Below are 6,117 nucleotides of genomic sequence, written 5' to 3'. Positions count from 1 at the left end.
TTTTCCATTGTGATGTGTTATTTCATCATCTAAATCTACGACAGTTTTTTTTTTAAATCTATTGTTGATGGATATTCTTGTACATATGCTTTTTTCTATTTTAATTGAGTATATTAATGTACCATGTTACATTTGCTTCAGGTGTACAGTGTAATGATTTAACAATTCTATACATTACTCAGCGCTCATCAAGATAAGTGTGCTCTTAATCCCTTTCTATCTGTTTCATCCATCCCCACCCCCCCACCTCTCCTCAGGCAACCACCAGTTTGTTTTCTGTTTTGAAGAGCCTGTTCTTTTATTTGTCTTTTTTTTTTCTGTTTGTTTGGTTTGTTTTTTAAATTCCACATGTGAGTGAAATCATATGCTATTTGTCTTTCTCTGACTTATTTCACGCAGCGTTATACACTCTAGGTCCGTGCATGTTGTACGTGGCAAGGTATCTCTTTTTTATGGCTGAGTAATATGCCATGGTATATCTATACCACATCTTCTTTATCCTTTCATCTATGGATGGACACTTGGGTGGCTTCCATATCTTGGCTATTGTAAATAATGCTGCGATAAACATTGGAGTGCATATGTCTTTTCAAATTAATATTTTCATTTTCTTTCGATGAATAACCAGTAGTGGAATTACTGCATCATATGGTAATTCTATTTTCCATTTTTTGAGGCACCTCCATACTGTTTTCCATACTGCACCAATTTGCATTGACACCAACAGTGCACGGGGGTTCCTTTTTTTCCACATCCTCACCAACACTTGTTGTTTCTCATGTTTTTGATTTCAGCCATTCTGACAGGTGTGAGGTGGTATCTCATTGTGATTTTGGTTTGCGTTTCCCTGACCATCTTTTCATGTGTCTGTTGGTTATCTGGATGTCTTCTTTGCAAGAATGTCTATTCAGTTCCTCTGCCCATTTTTAAATTGGATTATTTGGGTTTTTGGTGTTGAGTTGTATACTTTATGTATTCTGGATATTAATCCCTTATTGGATGTATCATTTGCAGATATTTTCTCCCATTCAGTAGGTTGCTTTTTCATTTTGTAGATGGTTTCCTTTGCCGTGCAAAAGATTTTTATCTTAGTATGGTACCAATAGTTTAATTTTGTTTTTATTTTCCTTGCCTGAGGAGCTATATCTAGAAAAATGTTGCTAAGGCCAATGGCAGAAAGATTACTGCTTATGTTTTCTTCTGAGTTTATGGTCTCAGGTCTTACATTTAGATCTTTAATTCTTTTTGTGGATGGTGTGGGAAAGTGGTCCAGTTTCATTCTTTTGTATGTAGCTGTCCAGTTTTCCCAACACCATTTGTTGAAGAGACTTTTCCTTATTGTATATTTTTGCCTCCTTTGTCAGATTAATTGACCATGTAAGTGTGGGTTTATTTCTGGGCTTTCTATTCTGTTCTATTGATCTATGTGTTTATTTTTAGGCCAGTATCATACTGTTTTGATTACTATAGCTTTGTGTAGTATATCTTGAAGTCTGGGACTGTGATACCTCCAGCTTTGTCCTTAAGATTGCTTTGGCTATTTGGAATCTTTTGTGGTTCCATATAAATTTTAGCATTATCTCTTCTAGTTCTGTGAAACTGCTGTTGGTATTTTGATAGGGATTGCACTGAATCTGTAGATTGCTTTTGGTTATATGGACATTTTAACAATATTAATTCTTCCAATCCATAAACGTGGAATATCTTTCCATTTATTTGTGTCGACTTTAGTTTCTTTCATCAGTGTTCTGTAGTTTTCAGAGTATAGGTCTTGGTTAACCCTCCTTAGTTAAGTTTATTCCTAGGCATTTTATTCTTTCTGATGTAATTGTAAATGGAATTATTTTCTTAATTTCTTTTCTGCTACTTTGTTATTAGTGTATAGAAACACAACATATTTTTTTATTTATTTTTTAAAAAATTTTTTATTGTTATGTTAATCACCATACATTACATCATTAATTCTTGATGTAGTGTTCCATGATTCATTGTTTGTGCATAACACCCAGTGTTCCACGCAGAATGTGCCCTCTTTAATACCCATCACCAGACCTACCCAGACCCCCACCCTCCTCCACTCTAGAACCCTCAGTTTGTTTTTCAGAGTCCATTGTCTCTCATGGTTCGTCTCCCCCTCTGACTTACTCCCCTTCATTCTTCCCCTCCTGCTATCTTCTTCTTTTTCTTTTTTCTTAACATGTGTAACACAACATATTTTTGTATATTGGTTTTGTATCCTGCAACTTTATGGAGTTTTTGATGAATTCTGTAAGTTCTATAACTATTTTTGATAGTTTTTTGGTGGGGTCTTCAGGGTTTTATATGTACAGTGTCATGTCATCTGCAAATAGTGACAGTTTAACTTCTTCCTTATCAATTCAGATGCCTTTTTATTTCTTTTCCCTATCTAATTGCTGGTTAGGACTATGTTGAATAGACAGTACTATGTTCAGTAAAAGTGAAGGGAATGGACATTCTTGTCTTGTTCTTGATCTTAAACAAAAAGCTTTCAGCTTTTAATGTTGAGTATGATATTAGCTGTGGGTTTTTCACATATGGCCTTTATTATGTTGAGGTATGTTCCCTTGAAACCCACTTTTTTGAGAGTTAGCGTAAATGGATGGTGAATTTTGTCAAATGTTTTTTCCACATCTATTATGATGATTGTATTGTTTTTATCCTTCATTTTCTTAATGTGGTATGTCACATTGATTGACTTGCAGATATTGAACCATCCTTGCATTCCCAGAATAAATTCCACTTGAACATGGTAAATGATCCTTTTATTGTATTGTTGAATGTGGTTTGCTAATATTTTGTTGAGGATTTTTGCATCTGTGTTCATCAGGGGTATTGGCCTATAGTTTTCTTTCTTTTTCTTTTTTTGTAGTTTCTTTGTCTGGGTTTTGGTACCAGGGTAATGCTGGCCTTGTAGAATGTATTTGTAAGCTTTCCTTCCTCTCTGTTTTTTGGAATAGTTTGAAGAGAATAGATATTAACTCTTCTGTAAATGTTTGGTTGAATTTACCTGTGAAAACATCTCATCCTGGACTTTTGTTTGTTGGGAGTTTTTTGATTACCAATTCAATTTTGTGACTAGTAATTGGGCTATTCAGATTTTCTATTTCTCCCTGATTCAATTTTGGAATATTTTATTTTCTGTGTAGCTTGTGTTTTCATTCTCAATGTTCCTTTTTTTTTTTCTTAAGATTTATTTATTTATTTGAGAGAGAATGAGCAAGAGGGAACACCAACGTGGGGGCAGAGAGGTGGAGGGAGAGGGAGAAGCAGACTCCACACTGAGCAGGGAGCCTGATGCAGGGCTTGATCCTAGGACCCTGGGATCATGACCTGAGCCGAAGGCAGATGCTTAACCACCTGAGCCACCCAGGCACCCCCATTCTGCGTGTTCTTAACATCCTTCATTTTATTTATTTTTTGAGAGAGAGAGCGAGAGTGAGAGCAAATGTGCACGTGAGCACATGGGGGGTGGGGCAAAGGGAGAGGAAGAGAGAATATCAAGCAGGCTCCATGCTCAGTACGAGCCTGGTGCAGGGCTTGATCTCACGACCCTGAGATCCTGACCTGAGTCAAAATCAAGAGTTGGAGGCTTAACCGACTGAGCCACCCAGGTGCTCAGCATCTTCATTTTCATGACTCTAATTTTATAAAAGTATTTATGTCATATTTAGAAATTATTTTCTATCTGTATAAACTTTTCTTTTAAACTTGAATTTGTCAGTATATTAGTTTCTTCCTGAAGCTGTTATAAGACATTACCACAAACTTGGTGATTTAAAATGATAGAAATTTGGTCTCTCACAGTTCTGGATGCCAGAAGTTGGAAATCAGTATTGCTGGGCTATTGTCAAGGTGTTAGCAGGGCTGTGTTCCCTACAGAGGCTCTAGAGGAGAATCTGTTCCTTGTCTCTTTCTGTGCATTTTCTCTTCCAGCTTCTGGAGGCTACTTGCATTCCTTGGCCTGTGGCCACATCATTCCCATCTTTGCCTCTGTCTTCACAACATCTTTTCCTCTGCGTGTGTGAAGTCTCTCTCTGCCCCTCTCTTATGAGGACTCTTATGATCGCATTTAGGGGCCACCCTGATTATCTAGGATCATTCCCTCTCTCCCCTTAATTTAATCACATCTGCAAAGTTGTGAAGCCTGCAAAGCACAGGCTTCAAGGATTATGACATGGATCTTTTGGAGATCCATTATTCAATCTCATAGTCCAATTCACTCCAGAGTAACTAAAACTCAAGGCAAGATGGCAATATTATAGACAAAGTTCTGGCTGGGAGTTGGAAGACTTGAATGTAACTACTTGTGTAATTTTAACATCTGTGGGCTTCAGTTTCTTTATCTATAGGAATAGTAATATACGCCTTATCAATTCTATACTTGTTTGGTGGTGAAATTCTGCATGTAAAAGGGATTTGAGGGACACCTGGGTGGCTCAGTCAGTTAAGTGTCTGCCTTCAGCTCAGGTCATGATCATGATCCCAGGACCCTGGAATCAAGTTCCGCATCAGGCTCCTAGCTCAGCGGGGAGCCTTCTTCTCCCTCTGCCTGCCGCTCCCCCTGCTGTGCTTTCTCTCTCTCTCTCTGACAAATAAATAAATAAATAAAATCTTAAAAAAAAGGGATTTGAAATATTAAGATTAGGGTTGTGTAGTATTAATCCATGTTATATTTGAGGAGATGCAATTCAATACTTTACTCCTGGATTGCAATTCTCATTTTTGCGGCCTCAGTGGGTCCAGGCTGTGGGGGAAGTTAACCTGGATTCTATCCCAAACATTGGAGACAGTGTAGCATCATAGTTTGGAGTGTCCCTCTGGTATCAGACTTTTTGGGTTTGAAGCCCAGCTTGATTGTTTCCTAGTGGTATGTTCTTGGACTACTTGGGGTCTGAAATAATAGAGTACCCTTCCAGCACTCTATCCAGAGACAATTTAATAAAGAATTGTTAACTAGTAGAAAGGGCTAGCTACTTACAGGAGTAAAAAGTGTGTGCCAACCACTACCTCTTGGCTGAGGAGAGGAGACAATAAAGGAACTAAGGGCCAGGCTGGGAGTCAGTCCTCTTCAGAGAAGCTGTGGGTACCTCAGGAACATGCAGCCTGCTGGTGGGAAAAGACTTTCCAGAAGGTAGGGCCAGAGCTGTGCTGCAGAAGCAGCCAGGGAGGACAGCGTGGCCCAAGGTACAGCCGGGACTCCTCCAAGTGGCCTTCTGGTTTCTCCTGCCGAAGAACAAACATGGAGGGCTGGGGCCTGCAGGGGAGGGTCTTCCTGGGGCTGCAGCCTTGCAGTGTCCCTCTGGTGCCCTCTGTTGACGCAATATTTGGCCAGTCCCAGCTCACAAAACCGGGCAAAGGAGGGTGGGTTTGGAGCTGAGAAACAGTACATTGATAACCGGCAGTTACTTATTCTCTTACGCTTTATGTTCTTTGAGAACCTGTGGATAATAATTGTGTCCTCAGGTAGAACTATTGTAAAGAGTAAATGAATTAATGCATGTGACTGCTTAGACCAGTGGCTAGCATAGTCTGTATCAACTATTCCAACCGATCTTATTTATTCCTCATTCCAGGTCTGTGTCGGAAGCTGATGCAGAGAGAACAATGTGGCGCTGCGTCTGCCCTCATGGAGCCTCATCTGTTGCACCTTGGATTACATGGTCAGATCTGAGACACTTCCTAGTTTATATTTTAAGGAATAATACTATCTCAAAGCCTACCCTCAAGAATTTAAAAAACTTCTTCCCATAGGAGAAGAATTTTTTTTTGATCTAGTTCTTTTTAGCCAAGACATATGCATGCTATTTTTCTGTCTGACTCTGTAAACGGAGAAATCAGTGCCAAATAAGTGACTTCCTTTAACCAATCCTTAACTGCCTGCTGTGGGTCAGACAGTGTTCTAGGCACTGGGAATACAGAAGTGAACAAGACAAAAACATACAATTTCTGTCCTCATGGAGCTTAGATTCTAGGTAAGGGCCAGAGGAGACAGACAAGAAACAAACTAAAAAATAATGTAAATGTGGTAAATACTACGGTGAAAATTAAAACTGAGAGCGGGGATAAACTTGATTCTTCTCAAGTCGCACTACTTCA

Source organism: Callorhinus ursinus, unplaced genomic scaffold (assembly GCF_003265705.2).
Source record: "Callorhinus ursinus isolate GAN/ISIS: 27379988/994484 unplaced genomic scaffold, GSC_fseal_2.0 scaffold36, whole genome shotgun sequence".
NCBI classification, from domain to species: domain Eukaryota; kingdom Metazoa; phylum Chordata; class Mammalia; order Carnivora; family Otariidae; genus Callorhinus; species Callorhinus ursinus.
This window is presented reverse-complemented; position numbering follows the sequence as displayed.